General features: G+C 46.7%; 1 protein-coding gene across 2 annotated transcripts in view; it reads left to right on the forward strand.

Annotated features, from left to right (window-relative positions):
- The window catches only part of LOC143815530 (amine oxidase [flavin-containing] A-like), a 167247-nt gene that overhangs the window by 9887 nt on the left and 136825 nt on the right, over window positions 1-20535 (forward strand). The gene's annotated exons all lie outside the window — the stretch shown is intronic.

Here is a 20535-nt window from a genome sequence, read left to right on the forward strand (position 1 = left end):
TGAGCCAGGTTCGTTGTCTGGCTACACAAGGCCTCGAACGCTCTCTTTTCTGGGAGTAGGAAAACCACTTTTGAAGCCGGAGCAGGAGGTACAAGTATTGGCTTTCATTGCTGACTCTGCCTTTAGCTCTTTCGCCTCCTCCTCGGAAAGTGTCAAATGTCAGAGCAGTGCATCGTCAGTGGATGCTCCTGGTCAGGAACAAGTCGCTTCCTTGTGTCCTTCACTAAAAACAACAGTGAAGGATGCGTCAGTCGACACAACAGGTTACTCCATGGAGCTCTTTACACATACTATTCCTGGGTTACACAGTGAAACAGTTAACAGGCTATGCCCATTAGAAGTTGAATCGGACATGGAGTGCACAGATGCACAGCCACAGCCAGATTACTATGCTGTTCCTTTGACTCAGACCAGAACATTGCCCTCGCAGTGTACTGAGGCAGAATCAAAACCAGCGGAGACTATGGTGCTCCGTCACGAACGCAATACCACCGGCTTACACGGTGACACAGACGAAGTTGCACACAACATAGAAGAGGAGGTCATAGATGACTCAGTTGTGGACCCCGATTGGCAGCCATGGGGGGAACAGGGTGCAGGCGGCAGTAGTTCTGAAGCGGAGGAGGAGGAGCCGCAGCAGGCATCAACATCACAACAGGTTCCATCTACCGGGCCCGTATCTGGCCAAAAACGCGTGGCAAAACCAAAACCAGTTGGAGGACAGCGTGGCCATCTGGTTAAAGAAGCTCAGTCTGCAATGCCTGAAAAGGTATCCGATAGTAGAAAGAGTGCAGTCTGGCATTTTTTTAAACAACATCCAAATGATCAGCGCAAAGTCATCTGTCAAAAATGTTCAACTACCTTAAGCAGAGGTCAGAATCTTAAAAGTCTAAATACAAGTTGCATGCATAGACATTTATCCACCATGCATTTGCAAGCCTGGACTAACTACCAAATGTCCCTATAGGTTGCAGCACCCTCGGCCAATGAAGCTAGTCAGCAACGCTACATCCCTTCCCTCCCTGTAAGCCGACCATTTCCCACACCACCTGCAGTATCTGTGCAGCTTTCGTCGCCAGGCCAAAGCAGTCAGGGAATCACCAGGTTAGTAGTAGGAAACACTGCATGTAGGGTACCGGCAAGAATACCATCTCCAACCCTCTCTCACTCACCCATGTCCACCGGCACCACCGCTAGTTCCACGATCTCCAGCTCTCCAGTCCAGCTCACCCTACATGAGACTCTTGTTAGGAAAAGGAAGTACTCATCCTCGCATCCGCGTACACAGGGTTTGAATGCCCACATTGCTAGACTAATCTCATTAGAGATGATGCCCTACCGGTTAGTTGAAAGCGAAGCTTTCAAAGCGCTGATGGACTACGCTGTACCACGCTACGAGCTACCCAGTCGGCACTTCTTTTCTAGAAAAGCCATCCCAGCCCTCCAACAGCATGTTAAAGACCGCATCGTCCATGCACTCAGGCAGTCTGTGACTACAAAGGTGCACCTGACAACAGATGCATGGACCAGTAGGCATGGCCAGGGACGTTACGTGTCCATCACGGCACACTGGGTGAATGTGGTGGATGCAGGCTCCACAGGGGACAGCAATATTGGGACAGTTCTGCCTAGCCCACGGTCAAGGAAAGAGTTGGCTGTAGGCGTTCGCCCCCCCTCCTCCTCATCCTCCTCCTCATGCAGAAGTGAGAGCTCGTCCACAGACCGCAGTCGCACATCCACTCCATCCGCAGCTGCCACTGTTGCACACCAGGTGTGCCATTATGGGACAGCTAGTGGCAAGCGTCAGCAGGCTGTATTGGCAATGAAGTGTTTGGGCAACAACAGACACACCGCGGAAGTTCTGTCCGAGTTCTTGCAGAATGAAACTCAGTCATGGCTGTGCACTGTACATCTTGAGGCAGGCAAGGTAGTGAGTGATAACGGAAGGAATTTCATGGCTGCCATAGCCCTTTCCCAACTGAAACACATTCCTTGCCTGGCTCACACCTTAAACCTGGTGGTGCAGTGCTTCCTGAAAAGTTATCCGGGGTTACCCGACCTGCTCTTCAAAGTGCGCAGACTTTGCTCGCATATCCGCCGTTCGCCCGTACACTCCAGCCGTATGCAGAACTATCAGCGGTCTTTGAACCTTCCCCAGCATCGCCTAATCATCGACGTCAAGTCCTTCAGTGTTTTGAGGAATGCACACGGCTGGTTAGTGCAGACAACGCCATAATAAGCATGAACATCCCCCTAATGCGTCTGCTGATGCAAAGTTTGACGCACATAAAGGAGCAGGCGTCTGCAGCCGAGGAAGAGGAAAGCCTTGATGACAGTCAGCCATTGTCTGGTCAGGGCCGTGTAGAGGACGCGGTAGCGGGCGAAGAGGAGGAGGAGGACGAGGAGGATGATGGGGATGAGTACTTTTTGAATGAGGAAGCTTCTCCTGGGCCAACAGAAATTAGTGGCATTGCAAGGCCGGGTTCTGTTTTTTAAAGGGAGACAAGTGACATAGATTTGCCTGTAACTGCCCCTCCAACCAGCACAACCGCAGATTTGACAACTGAAACTTTGGCCCACATGGCGGATTATGCCTTACGTATCCTCAAAAGGGACACACGCATTATTAAAATGATGAGCGATGATGATTACTGGTTGGCCTGCATCCTTGACCCTCGCTATAAAGGCAAATTGCAAAATATTATGCCACATGAGAACCTCGAACAAATATTAGCAACCAAACAAGCTACTCTTGTAGACCGTTTGATTCAGGCATTCCCAGCACACAGCGCCGGTGATGGTTCTCACAAAAGCTGCAGGGGGCTACATGGCAGAGGTGTTAGAGGTGCACAGATCAGAAGTGGCGTTGGACAGAGGGGTTTTCTAACCAGGTTGTGGAGTGATTTCGCAATGACCGCAGACAGGACAGGTACTGCAGCATCTATTCAAAGTGACAGGAGACAACATTTGTCCAGTATGGTTACTAACTATTTTTCATCCCTTATCGATGTTCTCCCTCAACCGTCATTCCCATTTGATTACTGGGCATCCAAATTAGACACCTGGCCTGAATTGACAGAATATGCATTGCAGGAGCTTGCTTGCCCAGCAGCTAGTGTGCCATCAGAAAGAGTATTCAGTGCTGCTGGTTCAATATTAACCAAAAAAAGGACTCGTCTGGCTACCCAAAATGTGGATGATCTCACCTTCATTAAAATGAACCACTCCTGGATTTCAAATTATTTTGCCCCACCTTTCCCAGCTGACACCTAGCTTTCCTATAAAAATTGCTTGCTTGTGGACTGGTCTTACTGAGTGTTCCAATCTCTTAATTTGCAGCAGCTGTTTGTCCAGCATACGACATGTTTACACCTCCCCCAATGGGAAAACTGCCCCCACGGGGCCGTGTTCTCGCCACTTGGCGCAAGCACCCGTTACAGTGCTGTTTGTCTGAAGAGGTGGGTGTGCCCGCTTTTGGTCGACGGCACTGCCACTGGGTCCCTCATAGTACAATGTAGTGTCTCTGGCGGTGGTGGTGCGCACCCAACGTCAGACACACCGTTGTAACATGAGGGGCCCTGGGGCGGTACCGCCGGCCACAAGAGAGTTCCCCCCCCAGCTCAACTGTGCTCTACCACGTTCAAAATTATCTCGCACAGCTCCACCAATGTTTAGTCTATGCGCTGACATCATTCAATGCCTGGCACTGACAATACCAATTTGTTGACATCTATGATGCTAGTTAAAGTAGTCTGGGTCAGTGTCCTATATTGACACCAGTAAATAGTAATTTACTGCCAAATTACTTTGTCATAAACTCTGCAGATGAGCCCACCCCTGTACCTAAGCATGCCACCCTTTTTTAATTTATTGTTGTTTTGCGAGACATTAACATCTATTTATTTTTTGGGAGTACTAACTGTGTCAGACACTCCTTGCAATACTCCTCCACTGACCACAATGCTGCCTGTGTATCCATGTAACCGATTTAAAACTGCCATGAGCCTATTGTTTGTTATGTTAGGCCTTTGTTAGCCTGTCTGCGGTCCCTACTTGCAATACTCCTCCACTGACCACAATGCTGCCTGGAGTGCCTGCCTGTGTATCCATGTAACCGATTTAAAACTGCCATGAGCCTATTGTTTGTTATTTTAGGCCTTTGATAGCCTGTCTGCGGTCCCTACTTGCAATACTCCTCCACGGACCACAATGCTGCCTGGAGTGCCTGCCTGTGTATCCATGTAACCGATTTAAAACTGCCATGAGCCTATTGTTTGTTATTTTAGGCCTTCGTTAGCCTGTCTGCGGTCCCTTCTTGCAATACTCCTCCACTGACCACACCAATGCTGCCCGTGTACCCCTGGAACCTATTTAAAAGTTCATAGAGCCTAGTTATATATTTTATTTACTATTAATAAGGCCATGATGGAGTACGCTGTACCACGCTACAAGCTAACCAGTCGACACTTCTTTTGCGAGAAAAGCCATCCCAACCCTCCACCAGCATGTAAAAGACCGCATTGTCTATGCACTCTGGCAATCTGTGAGTACAAAGGTGCACCTGACAACAGACGCATGGACCTGTAGGCATGGCCACGGAAGATTACGTGTCCATTACGGCGCAATGGGTTAATGTGGTGGATGCATGGTCCACAGGGGACAGCCTACTAAGTCTGTCTGCAGTCCCTAATTCAAATTGTCCTCCACTGTCTAAATCTGAGCTTCAACCTTCTGGCTCTCATTAAGTGCTGTTTTTTAAAAACTTGGTGGTTAGGGCCTACTAACGGTGTCTGCCGCTCCCTGGTGTTTGTCCTCAACTGAATAAAGCTGAGCTTCAACCTTCTGGCTTTCGGCCTATAGTATCAGATATTAAACTGCATTTGGCCTTCAACTTTGGTTACGGCCTACTAACGGTGTCTGCCCCTCCCTGGTGTTGACCTCCACTGTATAAAGCTGAGCTTCAACCTTCTGGCTCTCATTAAGTGCTGTTTTTTAAAAACTTGGTGGTTAGGGCCTACTAACGGTGTCTGCCGCTCCCTGGTGTTTGTCCTCAACTGAATAAAGCTGAGCTTCAACCTTCTGGCTTTCGGCCTATAGTATCAGATATTAAACTGCATTTGGCCTTCAACTTTGGTTACGGCCTACTAACGGTGTCTGCCCCTCCCTGGTGTTGACCTCCACTGTATAAAGCTGAGCTTCAACCTTCTGGCTCTCATTAAGTGCTGTTTTTTAAAAAACTTGGTGGTTACAGCCTACTAACGGTGTCTGCCCCTCCCTGGTGTTTGTCCTCCACTGTATAAAGCTGAGCTTCAACCTTCTGGCTCTCATTAAGTGCTGTTTTTTAAAAAACTTGGTGGTTACAGCCTACTAACGGTGTCTGCCCCTCCCTGGTGTTTGTCCTCAACTGAATAAAGCTGAGCTTCAACCTTCTGGCTCTCATTAAGTGCTGTTTTTTAAAAACTTGGTGGTTAGGGCCTACTAACGGTGTCTGCCCCTCCCTGGTGTTGTCCTCCACTGTATAAAGCTGAGCTTCAGTCTTTAGGCTTTTGGCCTAAAGTATCAGATATTAAACTGCATTTGGCCTATTAATGTGTTTGGGCCCTTAAAACAGTGTCTGCTGCTCCTGGGTTTGCTACTCCACTGAACAAAGCAATGCCGCCTGTTTAGTCCTGTTACCAATTTTGAACTGCATTTAGCCTACTTTATTCTTTGGCCCTATATCTGTTTCCTCCTCATCCTGCCCATTGCCCAGCCACTGCTAGATGAGTCTGCTGGTACATTGACCTAGACCACTACATTCCCCTTGCACTCTACACAGTCAGAATCTGACCCTGCTGAAAGTAAGGTTCCCCTTCCCGCATGTTATAACACCTTACACAGGGACAAAGAGGAAGGTGCAGATGAAAGTGCAGGTTCCTTGATCAGGTGGGGGGGCATACTCGTTGGCGACGTCACTGGCACAGGGCCCCTCAGAGTACGCAAAAGTGTCGCTGCTGGTGGGAGGCGCCCCCGCCATGCAAACACACCGCTGTACTTTGAGGGGCCCTGTGCCAGTGCGAACGAGTGGGCCCCCCCTGCTTGCTCAGGATCACAGCACTTGCAACGTTGAATTACTTACCTCTCCCTGCTCCACCGCCGTGACGTAGTCCACGATTCCTGGGCCCACTAAAACCTTGAACCAGCCCTACCCCCCACAACTTTTGCCAAATGACCCCCAAGTTCCAATGAACAACTATTATTATAAAGTTAATTAAGATTGACAAGCTTCAGAAACAAGAATGGATGTTTTTGGCATTAAAATGGGCACTGTAGGCGTTTTCCTGGCCTCCACTCACTGCCGACTATGCTTCCCCATTGACTTGCATTGGGTTTCGTGTTTTGGTCGATCCCCGACTTTTAGCGATAATCGGCGGACTGCACTCGACTCGACTCGACTCTGGACAAAGTCGGGTTTCACAAAACCCGACTCGATCTTTAAAAAATGAAAGTCGCTCAACCCTAATGTCTATCTATCCGATTGTTTGCAATGGTACACTTTGCGATGCTCATGTGCTGTTATGTACATGTTCATGTGTTGTGCATGTGTATGTTTGTATCTTCCTTGTCATGAATGTTGGCTTCATTTCATCTTGCATTTGGTAATTACTTTTTCATTTATTTTTCCAAGGTGGAAGCAATGCCTGTAATTTGGGATGTAGCTTGCCCAAACTACAGTGATCGTCAAAAAAAGGCCGATGCATGGCATGTAATTTGCCGTAAATTGTTCCCCCGCTGGGATGAAGGTGATGCTAAGCTCCACTGGGGTCACTCAACTTTATTATCATGCACAAATAGACAAAAAAACGCACCAAAACCGCACAAAAAATGCATCTATTATAAGCAGCTGAAAATTGGCATAAAAAACGCAGCAAAAATACGCAGCAAAAATACGCAGCAAAAAAGTCCTGTGTGAACTTACCCAAAAAACGCACCAAATACGCACCAAAAAAATGCACCTAAATTAGCATAAAAAAACGCAGCAAAAATACGCAGCAAAAAAGTCCTGTGTGAACTTACCCTTAGAGTAACACAAACCGGATTTAGATACATTAGATATGCAGTATCTAATGTATGAAATGCGTGACTCCGCTCTGTCTACTTTTATGCGAGCAGTGGTGTAATGTGCAATCCCGCTCTGTCTACATCTATGGGAGCAATAGTGTAGTGTATGACCCTGCTCCGTCCACTACATTACTACTAACATAGAAGTAGACAGAGCGGGATCACATATTACACCACTGCTTCCATAAAAGTGGACAGAGCAGGGTCACACATTACACCATTGCTCCCATAAAAGTGCAAGGAACTGGAGCTGTCTGCTTTGCCTTACCTGGTTATTAAAAATAGGGGCCACCACACACCATTTTTTTACATTTATTCCTAGAAAGCTGCCGGATACCTTCCAGCTATTTCTCTATTTCTCTGTAGCTATCTAAGCTATCTATCTATTATATATCTATATATCCATCCCTCTATCCCTTTAACTAAGCCCTTTTTCCTCAACTAGCTTTAAACAGCATTCAGTGCTGTACAAAAATGCAGGTAAAAACGTGGTAAAAATACAACATGTGCACACAGCTGGGAGACTTTAAGGTTACTGGAGTTCCCAGCTACTGGGACACCTGAAGGCTGTGAACTAAGGTTACAGCAATTCCACCAAGTCACTCGGACTGCCGGTCACAGTGCTCTGTGAGGTTTCCAGGATTCATAGCCTCTAGGTGTTTCAGGAGCTGGGAGTGCCTGTAACCTTAAAGGCTCCCTTAAGTTTTCCGGGCCTCATAGCTGCCGCGAAACCCAGTGGCTGTGAACTCTGGTAAGTTAACAGCCAAAATGTCTAGTTGTAGCTGTGAGGTTTGGAAATCTTAAGGAGAGACTTTAAGGCTGCTGGAGTTCCCAGCTGCTGGAACACGTGGAGGCTGGTAATTAAGGTTCCAGGAATTGCACCAAGTAATGCGGACTGCCGGTCACGGTGCTCTGTGATGCTCAGGTGATTGTGAACTAATGTTACTTTACTGATGTCACTGAGGTTACATCAGTTCATAGCTTGCCAGTATCGTGTAATTACACAGAAAAAAATGTTTCTAAACATTTTCCCTGTAAAATACATTTTATCTTCGTTTTGCATGTTTTAGTTTCAGTCTGTAAAAGTGGCGTAATACTCTGGCAACATTGTTCCCAGCAGCGACCTGGGAGTCAAAGATGTGCCCGAGGGTCTTCTCCATGGTGTTCCCATTCCATTTTAGCCGTTTCTATCCATTTCAGCTATTTTCAACCCCCTCTCTACCCAGACCTCCTGGCAAGATCTTTCAGAAAAATGCTTGAGTTTCCCCCAAAATAGCAAGTCAAACCCCCTTTGTCACCGCTTAGTTAGATAAAAATAATAAAATCAAACAATTGTAATTTTTTCCATTCTTTGCAGTTAGGGTTAGGGTTGGGTTAGGATTATGGCTGGGGTTGGGGTTAGGGTTGTGGTTAGAGGTAGGGTTGTGGTTGGGATTAGGGTAAGGGGTGTGTTGGGGTTAGGGTTGGGGTTAGGGCTATGTTAGGGTTGGAGTTAGAATTGGGGGGTTTTCAAAAGAAAAAAAAATGATGATGATAGGATGGCTAGTGTTGAATGCAGAGGGGTATCTAGCCTTTCCTGCACCCGGGGCCAAGGGTCAGTTTGGCGCCCCCCCAACCTCCCCCATTTGAACCTTAACTCTATTGAAACTGTATGACCAAGCCAAGGTACATTCCTGAATCCCCATAATGTTAAAGTAGATACCAATAAAAGTAAAATTAATTGAGACATCAGTAGGTTAAGTGTTTTTGAATATCCATATTGAATCAGGAGCCCCATATCATCCTGCATAAAGGTTAATAATGGCCCCATAAGATCCTCCATAGACACATTTGCCCAATATAGTGCTGCAGAAACGTTGATTATGGCCCCATAAGATGCTCCGTAAAGATATTTGCGCCATATAGTGCTGTAGAAACGTTAATTATGGCCCCTTAAGATGATCCATACAGATACTTGCCCCATCTAGTGCTGCACAAATGTTGATAAATGGTCTACTAACCTCCCTAAATCTGACATTTCCCTCTCCGTGGGTGGCACCATAATAACACCTAGGCAGCAGGCACACTGTCTGGGTGTCATGTTTGACTCCGATCTCTCCTTCACCTCCCACATACAATCTCTTGCCCGCTCGTGCCGCTTACACCTAAAGAACATCTCTAGAATCCGCCCTTTTCTCACCATGGAGACAACAAAAACTCTCACTCGCCCTAATCCACTCCCGCCTGGACTACTGTAACTCTCTTTTAATTGGCCTCCCCCTCACGCGACTTTCCCCTCTCCAGTCTATCCTTAATGCAGCAGCCAGGGTCGTCCATCTGGCTAATCGTTACTCGGACGTGTCCGCTCTTCGCCAGTCATTACACAGGCTGCCCATTCATTACAGGATACAATTCAAAGTACTTGTTCTCACCCACAAAGCTCTCCACAGTGCGGCACCCCCTTACATCTCCTCCCTCATTTCTGTCTATCGGCCTAGCTGACCGCTGCGCTCTGCAAACAACTTTCGACTAACCTCTGCACTAATCCGTACCTCCCACTCCCGACTCCAAGACTTCTCCCGTGCTGCGCCAATCCTCTGGAATGCTCTACCCCAAGATATTAGGACCATCCACAACTTGCATAGCTTTAGGCGCTCACTCAAAACTCATTTGTTCAGAGCGGCCTATCACGTTCCCTAATCAGTCATTTTATGTTTGTGTGTGTGTGTAGCCCATTCACTATCTCACCTACCCCCCACCCCCTGAAGATGGCTGGACCATCATTGTAAATACATCATTGTAAATACACACCTGTACTTTGTATCTCCCCACCTCATTGTAGATTGTAAGCTCTCACGAGCAGGGTCGTCTTATTTTGCTTTATTGCTGTATTGTTAACATTGTTACCTATGACTGTTGTGTTTGAAACTGTTAAACTGTAAAGCGCTGCGGAATATGTTGGCGCTATATAAATAAAGATTATTATTATTATTATTATTATTATTATTATTAATGGCCCCATAAGATGATCCATACAGACACTTGCCCCATATAGTGCAGCAGAAACGTTGATTATGCCCCATAAGATGCTCCATACAGGCACTTGCCCCATTTGCTGTTGCTGCGAAAAAAAAAAAAAAAAATCTCATACTCACCTCTCCGTCGCTTTTTTTTTAAGCTAAAATACACCGATCCAGCAGGTTTTACGATGTGTATATGTCTCCCGTCCACAACTCCCAAGCAATTGGGAAACTGACAAATTTGTACAAATTTGTCTGCAATCTCCAGCCAACTCTCCGTTGTGGGATGTGGTATAAATTCTGCATGTAGACAGTCCCACAATGCACGGCAGGTGTGCTTGACAATTCTGGATATGGTGGAAATCCCAAGTCGGAACTGGAAACGGAATAAAAAGAACCTAGCACTCAACTTGATGCTTTAGAGTGAATTTTTATTGTAGTGGTACTCAAACGTTTCGGTCCTACACCTGGACCTTCGTCAGTAACGTACTGTAGAGTATAGAGGGGGGACCAAGGGGTCAGTAGACACACAGGAGCGGCGTGAATAGCATCGACATCAAAAAATGGTCCAATGTATCCAGGACTTATAAGCAGGAGAAAAACCCCCAAGAATCTAGGCTGGTGAGCTCCCCCTATGTTTGGAAGTAGGGGACCCCCCTTAAAAAGACCAGTGAAGGGTAAAGTACATACCGTACTGTAGAGTATAGAGGGGGGACCAAGGGGTCAGTAGACACACAGGAGCGGCGTCTGTGGATGTGCAAAACGATCCCCCGGAGGGATATGTAAGATATGTAAAACGGTAGGTGGATGTGAAAAAGGGACATGAAGGATTGCTCATACCTTATATGAGAACCAAACCGGGGCGGTACTAAGGGTGTGCAAACAGAAAGAGCAGAGGGTTGGTTACCTCCTCGCCGTGGCACAGAAGAACAAGCTGAGTGCTAGTGTGACAATTACCTGTGGAGACCGTGACAGCTGAAGACCGGTGCAGACGCGGATTCCACCGCTGGTCTGCCGGTAAGGAGTATAATCGCCGTGATATGGAGGTGGGGCGGGACTGTCAGTGCCGGAGAACCAATCAGCGGGTGACGCCGCTGACCGGAAGTGACGTCGCGCGGTAAGGAACCACACAGTGCGGTTACATGCAGAGATGTGCTGCGTGATGGGCGGAAGTGACGTCCAGTTGTCAGGGTAACAGGGCATCGCACAGTCTCAGGTAACCAGTAACAAAGCGCTATAGTAAAATATGAAGCATGGATGGACACAAGTGCAGGTACATAACAGGATGAATGGACCTAGAGCAGGGGTGCCCGTATAGGATTTTCTGTAGAGGGTGAACGAAATCCATACAAGTGGTGGTCCTACGTTCTATTGTTTTGCCATGTGCCTCGGTGTGAAAAGTGGACTTGGTCCAACGTGACATGCGGAAGTGACACAGATTTCAATACAGTCGATTCTAATGGCAAGAAAGAAAAGCAGAGTTAGCAAATCGTAGGTATACATTATTTAGACGTATATAAACAATAGGATGACTGGAATACACATAAACCAGTGGGTAACATCAGAACATATGGAACAGGCAACAAATGGGGTAGTACATCATCAAATAAAAGAGGCAAGATTATAGTCTCTATTAAGTCCCAGTGGATGAAGTGTTTCCAATGTATGGATCCAAAATGCCTCCCGTCTTTTAAGACGGGCTACCCGGTCACCACCTCTCCTGAAAGGGGGAATATGCTCTATGACTTGGTATTGTAGCTGGGAGACAGTGTGGCCCTGATTGTGGAAGTGGAGGGGAACGGGTAACAATAAATTCTTGCGGCGGATCGTCGATTTGTGTTTAGACACACGGTCTCGTATGGGTTGCGTAGTTTCCCCTATGTATAAGAGTCCGCAAGGACACTTGATTAGGTATATAACCCATGACGAAGCACATGTGAAGTAGTCTGGGATATGAAATGACTTGCCGGACCGGGGATGGTGAAAGGAGGAGCCTTTCAGAACATTGTGACATTGGGCACAATTAAGGCATGGGAAGGTCCCCTTGCGTGGATTCTGCAGAAACCGTTGGCGAGGAGTGGACGAACCTGTTCCCAGATCCGCCCTAACAAGGGAGTCCCTGAGGTTGGGTGGGCGTCTAAAACAGGGGAGAAAAGGATTCTGGAATTCCGGTATTTTGGGGTACCCCTTAGATAATAGGTGCCAATGTTGGCGTATTGACCTATGTAAGATGTACGAGAACGGATGATATGAGTGGACAAATGGGATCCGGTTAGAGGCTCTGTTGGATCGTGGGGTAGATGGGGCTGCAGCTTTTAAGCCAGTCGAAGAGCACCGTTAGCAACTGCTATATGGCGGATTTTGAGGAGAGTCTGATATACCCTCACCCACTTGTCCGCGACAACATCATTATGTGGAAACGGTACATCGATGATGTGTTCTGCATATGGGGGGGCTCGTTGGAAGCCCTAACGGTGCTCTTCGACTGGCTTAATACGGCCTGGCCCGGAATTTCTTTTACCATGTCCCATAGTACAACACAGATCAACTTCCTGGACACCCTGGTCATACTCCAACCTGATGGCTCCATAACCACTGATCTCTACACGAAAAGTACTGACCGCAACAGTCTGTTGCACTTCACAAGCTTCCATCCTCCTGCCACTAAAAATTCAGTACCCAAGTCACAATTCCAAAGAGTCTCCAGGATCGTGTCCGATACAAAACTTAAACCTGTACGCCTCCAAGAGATGGCCACTAAGTTTACCCAACGGGGTTATCCACCCTCGGTACTGGAAAAAGCTGCAGCCCCATCTACCCCACGATCCAACAGAGCCTCTAACCGGATCCCATTTGTCCACTCATATCATCCGTTCTCGTACATCTTACATAGGTCAATACGCCAACATTGGCACCTATTATCTAAGGGGTACCCCAAAATACCGGAATTCCAGAATCCTTTTCTCCCCTGTTTTAGACGCCCACCCAACCTCAGGGACTCCCTTGTTAGGGCGGATCTGGGAACAGGTTCGTCCACTCCTCGCCAACGGTTTCTGCAGAATCCACGCAAGGGGACCTTCCCATGCCTTAATTGTGCCCAATGTCACAATGTTCTGAAAGGCTCCTCCTTTCACCATCCCCGGTCCGGCAAGTCATTTCATATCCCAGACTACTTCACATGTGCTTCGTCATGGGTTATATACCTAATCAAGTGTCCTTGCGGACTCTTATACATAGGGGAAACTACGCAACCCATACGAGACCGTGTGTCTAAACACAAATCGACGATCCGCCGCAAGAATTTATTGTTACCCGTTCCCCTCCACTTCCACAATCAGGGCCACACTGTCTCCCAGCTACAATACCAAGTCATAGAGCATATTCCCCCTTTCAGGAGAGGTGGTGACCGGGTAGCCCGTCTTAAAAGACGGGAGGCATTTTGGATCCATACATTGGAAACACTTCATCCACTGGGACTTAATAGAGACTATGATCTTGCCTCTTTTATTTGATGATGTACTACCCCATTTGTTGCCTGTTCCATATGTTCTGATGTTACCCACTGGTTTATGTGTATTCCAGTCATCCTATTGTTTATATACGTCTAAATAATGTATACCTACGATTTGCTAACTCTGCTTTTCTTTCTTGCCATTAGAATCGACTGTATTGAAATCTGTGTCACTTCCGCATGTCACGTTGGACCAAGTCCACTTTTCACACCGAGGCACATGGCAAAACAATAGAACGTAGGACCACCACTTGTATGGATTTCGTTCACCCTCTACAGAAAATCCTATACGGGCACCCCTGCTCTAGGTCCATTCATCCTGTTATGTACCTGCACTTGTGTCCATCCATGCTTCATATTTTACTATAGCGCTTTGTTACTGGTTACCTGAGACTGTGCGATGCCCTGTTACCCTGACAACTGGACGTCACTTCCGCCCATCACGCAGCACATCTCTGCATGTAACCGCACTGTGTGGTTCCTTACCGCGCGACGTCACTTCCGGTCAGCGGCGTCACCCGCTGATTGGTTCTCCGGCACTGACAGTCCCGCCCCACCTCCATATCACGGCGATTATACTCCTTACCGGCAGACCAGCGGTGGAATCCGCGTCTGCACCGGTCTTCAGCTGTCACGGTCTCCACAGGTAATTGTCACACTAGCACTCAGCTTGTTCTTCTGTGCCACGGCGAGGAGGTAACCAACCCTCTGCTCTTTCTGTTTGCACACCCTTAGTACCGCCCCGGTTTGGTTCTCATATAAGGTATGAGCAATCCTTCATGTCCCTTTTTCACATCCACCTACCGTTTTACATATCTTACATATCCCTCCGGGGGATCGTTTTGCACATCCACAGACGCCGCTCCTGTGTGTCTACTGACCCCTTGGTCCCCCCTCTATACTCTACAGTACGGTATGTACTTTACCCTTCACTGGTCTTTTTAAGGGGGGTCCCCTACTTCCAAACATAGGGGGAGCTCACCAGCCTAGATTCTTGGGGGTTTTTCTCCTGCTTATAAGTCCTGGATACATTGGACCATTTTTTGATGTCGATGCTATTCACGCCGCTCCTGTGTGTCTACTGACCCCTTGGTCCCCCCTCTATACTCTACAGTACGTTACTGACGAAGGTCCAGGTGTAGGACCGAAACGTTTGAGTACCACTACAATAAAAATTCACTCTAAAGCATCAAGTTGAGTGCTAGGTTCTTTTTATACAGTTCAAGAAGGTGTGGGAACCTACCTTAGCACCTTCCTTTCCAGTAGTGCACACGGCAATTTTGTATGGGAACTGGAAACGGAGTGACAAAAAGGATTCTCCAGTTGCAAGGAATCTGTGAAAAAAAAAGTCAAAAATTAGTGCAAAATACCAGTAATAACTTTACAGTTATAAGTCAGCTTTAACAGTTGGAGAGGAGATACAATAAAAATAATATTTAAAAACTATCAGCAACAACATTACAGTTATAATTGTGCTTTAACAGTAGGAGATACAATAAAAATGGCTTACCGAAGAGTCACCATCAGACGCTCTGCCGGTGAAACGGAGAAGCAGCAATAAGTATCACTTCTTGCGATGAGGTGTCCAATCCATTCCACAAATACGTCAAAGTTCTCCGCTTTGATCCGCAAGTAGCTGAAAAACTTCTCAGGGTTTCCTCATAGCTCCATGTATAAAGTTGAATAGACTCCCCGCGTCATTCTCTGTGCTGTGGTGGGGTGTATCCACAAACACCGTCGCCGCTGACGCATGATGCGCTGCTGTCTCTCTCGCTCCTTCTCCAGAACAATCGCTTTTAAATGATTTGCCTCCACAGTAAAATCCACATTAATCTTCATAATCTTCGCAATAATGTCTTCCATCTTGCTCTCCAACCACTTGCTCTCCAACCTATCAAAGATGGGCTGTAGGAACGCAGGATATTTTGTTGGCCTGTTATGGCATTTTATTTCAATGTTGTGGTGAGCAAAACAACGTAGTTCTGACATTTTGTTTTTTCTTGTAACTCTGTTACCGATCGGATTATTCTACTTTAGATTTTGATAGATCAGAAATACCAAATGTGTATTTATTATTATTTATTTATTTTATTCTTTTTTTATAATTAAAATATTTTTTTACTTTTATTTTATACAATAGTCCCGTTAGGAGACTTGAAGCTCCAATCATCCTTCAGCCCTGTTATATGTCACAGGAATCATCATCATGAGCCACAGGCTGAAATTCATAGGAGATCTGCAATGACAAGAAAGGGGGTCTTCTGCAGACCCTCGGCTGCCATGTAAACTCATTAGCACCCCTCTATCACGTGACGGAGCACAGATGGGCGGGTCTTATGACGTGCATCTGGTTTAAGTGAGTTAAATGCCGCTCTCAGAGATTGACAGCGGAACTTAACATATTAACAGCCACAGGTGGTTTGCGATTCCACCAGCGACTGTTTTGGGCACATGACAGCTGATCAAAGGACATCCAAGGTCATAAATGGGTTAATAAAGAGATTAGAAAGAATCGTTTATAGAATGTACCATTTATGACGACTTTGTTTCCTGTTTTTAACCAATTCTTTACCTATCTGCATATAGTGTTCCCCAGTCCCTGCTTCTGGAACTTAAGTATAAGGATGTTATGTGGTACAGTATCAAGTGCCTTTTCAAAGTCCACAAAAATCACATTAACCGTATTACCTACTCTACATCCAGATTTGCACTCAGCTCCTCATAGAAACCCAACATGTTAGTTAGACACAGAAACACATGGGCCACTTGCACATTGAACAAGTCTGTAGGAACCTGTTCACACCACCAGAAAACTTGAAGACACAAAAGAGCACAGTGAGGTCAAAAATACTCTGTTGTAAAAAAAAAAATCACAGTAATCAGCAAGTGCTAGTCAAAAGATGTAAGGAAAACAGGGTATTTAGTTGATACGTTTTTTTGCAAAAAAATGTATACTAAGCTGCTCCACCAAATCGTCAAGGTATACCCTTATAGAGCAGTCCTAACTAATGTATAGAATCCCTATCTGATGTATTTAAAACCTGATCATCTGTATAGTACCTGTATAAGCAGGGTTCAGAGAAGGACTATCCATGTGGACATGCAGGATGGAACAGCTTAAATGCAAATGACCCACAGAGGAGTGTGTTATGACCCCAATGGCGAGGGTCTCAGAGGAACGTGGAAGTCTGCAGAATACAAAAATCCAGCTCATAGGGCAGTGGTAGCTGGGTTGACCATATATCTACTCCTAACGCCAACACTAGAAGTAGCCGGGGATCATTCCTACGTTGATTCTAGATGACACGCTCCAGCCGGAGAATCTAGCTACCCCTAGCAGAGGAAAACAAAAGACCTTTCTTGCCTCCAGAGAAGGGGACCCCAAAGCTGGATAGAAGCCCCCCACAAATAATAACGGTGAGGTAAGAGGAAATGACAAACACAGAAATGAACCAGGTTTAGCACAGAGAGGCCCGCTTACTGATAGCAGAATAAAGAAAGGTAACTTATATGGTCAACAAAAACCCTATCAAAATCCACACTGGAAATTCAAGAACCCCCGAACCGTCTAACGGTCCGGGGGGAGAACACCAGCCCCCTAGAGCTTCCAGCAAAGGTCAGGATATATATTTGGAACAAGCTGGACAAAAATACAAAACCAAAACAAAATAGCAAAAAGCAAAAAGCGGACTTAGCTGATATAACTGGAACCAGGATCAGTAGACAAGAGCACAGCAGACTAGCTCTGATAACTACGTTGCCAGGCATTGAACTGAAGGTCCAGGGAGCTTAAATAGCAACACCCTTAACTAACGACCCAGGTGCGGATAAAAGGAATGACAGAAAAACCAGAGTCAAAAAACTAGTAACCACTAGAGGGAGCAAAAAGTAAATTCACAACAGTACCCCCCCCTTAGTGAGGGGTCACCGAACCCTCACCACGACCACCAGGGCGATCAGGATGAGCGGCATGAAAGGCACGAACTAAATCGGCCGCATGAACATCAGAGGCGACCACCCAGGAATTATCCTCCTGACCATAGCCCTTCCACTTGACCAGGTACTGAAGCCTCCGCCTGGAGAGGCGAGAATCCAAGATCTTCTCCACCACGTACTCCAACTCGCCCTCAACCAACACCGGAGCAGGAGGCTCAGCAGAAGGAACTATAGGCACAATGTACCGCCGCAACAAGGACCTATGAAATACATTGTGAATAGCAAACGACACAGGAAGATCCAGACGAAAAGATACAGGATTAAGGATTTCCAATATCTTGTAAGGCCCAATAAAACGAGGTTTAAATTTGGGAGAGGAGACCTTCATAGGAACAAAGCGGGAAGAAAGCCATACCAAATCCCCAACGCGTAGTCGGGGACCCACACCGCGGCGGCGGTTGGCAAAGCGCTGAGCCCTCTCCTGTGACAACTTCAAGTTGTCCACCACATGATTCCAGATCCGCTGCAACCTATCCACCACAGAATCCACCCCAGGACAGTCAGAAGGCTCCACATGACCCGAAGAAAAGCGAGGATGGAAACCAGAGTTGCAGAAAAAAGGCGAAACCAAGGTGGCGGAACTAGCCCGATTATTAAGGGCAAACTCAGCCAACGGCAAGAATGTCACCCAATCGTCCTGATCAGCAGAGACAAAACACCTCAAATAAGCCTCCAAAGTCTGATTGGTTCGCTCCGTCTGTCCATTAGTCTGAGGATGGAAAGCAGACGAAAACGACAAATCAATGCCCATCCTACTACAAAAGGATCGCCAGAATCTGGAAACGAACTGGGATCCTCTGTCTGACACAATATTCTCAGGGATGCCGTGCAAACGAACCACGTTCTGGAAAAACACAGGAACCAGATCGGAAGAGGAAGGCAGCTTAGGCAAAGGAACCAAATGGACCATCTTTGAGAAGCGATCACATATCACCCAGATAACGGACATGCCCTGGGATAGCGGAAGATCAGAAATGAAATCCATGGAGATATGTGTCCAAGGTCTCTTCGGGACAGGCAAGGGCAAGAGCAAACCGCTGGCACGAGAACAGCAAGGCTTAGCTCGAGCACAAGTCCCACAGGACTGCACAAATGACCGCACATCCCTTGACAAGGAAGGCCACCAAAAGGACCTGGCCACCAGATCTCTGGTGCCAAAAATTCCCGGGTGACCTGCCAACACCGAGGAATGAACCTCGGAAATGACTCTGCTGGTCCACTTATCCGGGACAAACAGTCTGTCAGGTGGACAAGACTCAGGCCTATCAGCCTGAAATCTCTGCAACACACGTCGCAGATCCGGAGAAATAGCTGACAAGATAACTCCATCTTTAAGAATACCAACAGGATCAGCGACTCCAGGAGCATCAGGCACAAAGCTCCTAGAAAGAGCATCGGCCTTCACATTCTTTGAACCTGGTAAATACGAGACAACAAAATCAAAGCGGGAGAAAAACAATGACCAGCGGGCCTGTCTCGGATTAAGGCGTTTAGCAGACTCGAGATACATCAGATTTTTGTGATCAGTCAAGACCACCACACGATGCTTAGCACCCTCGAGCCAATGACGCCACTCCTCAAATGCCCATTTCATGGCCAACAACTCCCGATTGCCCACATCATAATTTCGCTCGGCAGGCGAAAACTTCCTAGAGAAAAAGGCACAAGGTTTCATAACAGAGCAACCAGGGCCTCTCTGCGACAAAACGGCCCCTGCTCCAATCTCTGAAGCATCCACCTCAACCTGAAAGGGAAGTGAGACATCGGGCTGGCACAAAACAGGCGCCGAAGTAAACCGGCGTTTCAACTCCTGGAAAGCCTCCACGGCAGCAGGAGCCCAGTTAGCTACATCGGAGCCCTTCTTGGTCATATCCGTCAAAGGTTTCACAATGCTAGAAAAATTAGCGATAAAACGACGGTAGAAGTTAGCGAAACCCAAGAACTTCTGTAGACTCTTAACTGACGAGGGCTGAGTCCAATCAAGAATAGCTCGGACCTTGACTGGGTCCATCTCCACAGCAGAAGGGGAAAAAATGAACCCCAAAAAGGGAACCTTCTGTACACCAAAGAGACACTTTGAGCCCTTGACAAACAAAGAATTTTCACGCAAAATTTTAAAGACCAACCTGACCTGCTCCACATGCGAATCCCAATTATCAGAAAAAACCAAAATATCATCCAGATAAACAATCAAAAATTTATCCAGATACTTCCGGAAAATGTCATGCATAAAGGACTGAAAAACTGAAGGCGCATTGGAGAGCCCAAAAGGCATCACCAAGTACTCAAAATGACCTTCGGGCGTATTGAATGCGGTTTTCCATTCATCACCTTGCTTAATGCGCACAAGGTTGTACGCACCACGAAGATCTATCTTGGTGAACCACTTGGCACCTTTAATCCGGGCAAACAAGTCAGACAACAGCGGTAAAGGATACTGAAATTTGACAGTGATCTTATTTAAAAGCCGATAATCAATACAAGGTCTCAAAGATCCGTCCTTTTTTGCCACAAAAAAGAATCCCGCACCAAGAGGGGAAGAAGACGGACGAATATGTCCTTTCTCTAGAGACTCCTTGATATATGAACGCATAGCGGTATGTTCAGGTACCGACAGATTAAACAGTCTTCCCTTAGGAAATTTACTGCCTGGGATCAAATCTATAGCACAGTCACAGTCCCTATGAGGAGGCAGTGCACTGGACTCAGACTCACTGAAGACATCCTGATAATCAGACAAATACTCCGGAACTTCCGAAGGCGTAGAAGAAGCAATAGACACAGGCAGGGAATCCCCATGAATACCACGACAGCCCCAACTTGAGACTGACATAGCCTTCCAGTCCAGGACTGGATTATGGGTCTGTAACCATGGCAGCCCTAAAACAACCAAATCATGCATTTTATGTAAAACCAGGAAACGTATCA

This window comes from Ranitomeya variabilis, chromosome 3 (assembly GCF_051348905.1).
Source record: "Ranitomeya variabilis isolate aRanVar5 chromosome 3, aRanVar5.hap1, whole genome shotgun sequence".
NCBI classification, from domain to species: Eukaryota; Metazoa; Chordata; class Amphibia; order Anura; family Dendrobatidae; genus Ranitomeya; species Ranitomeya variabilis.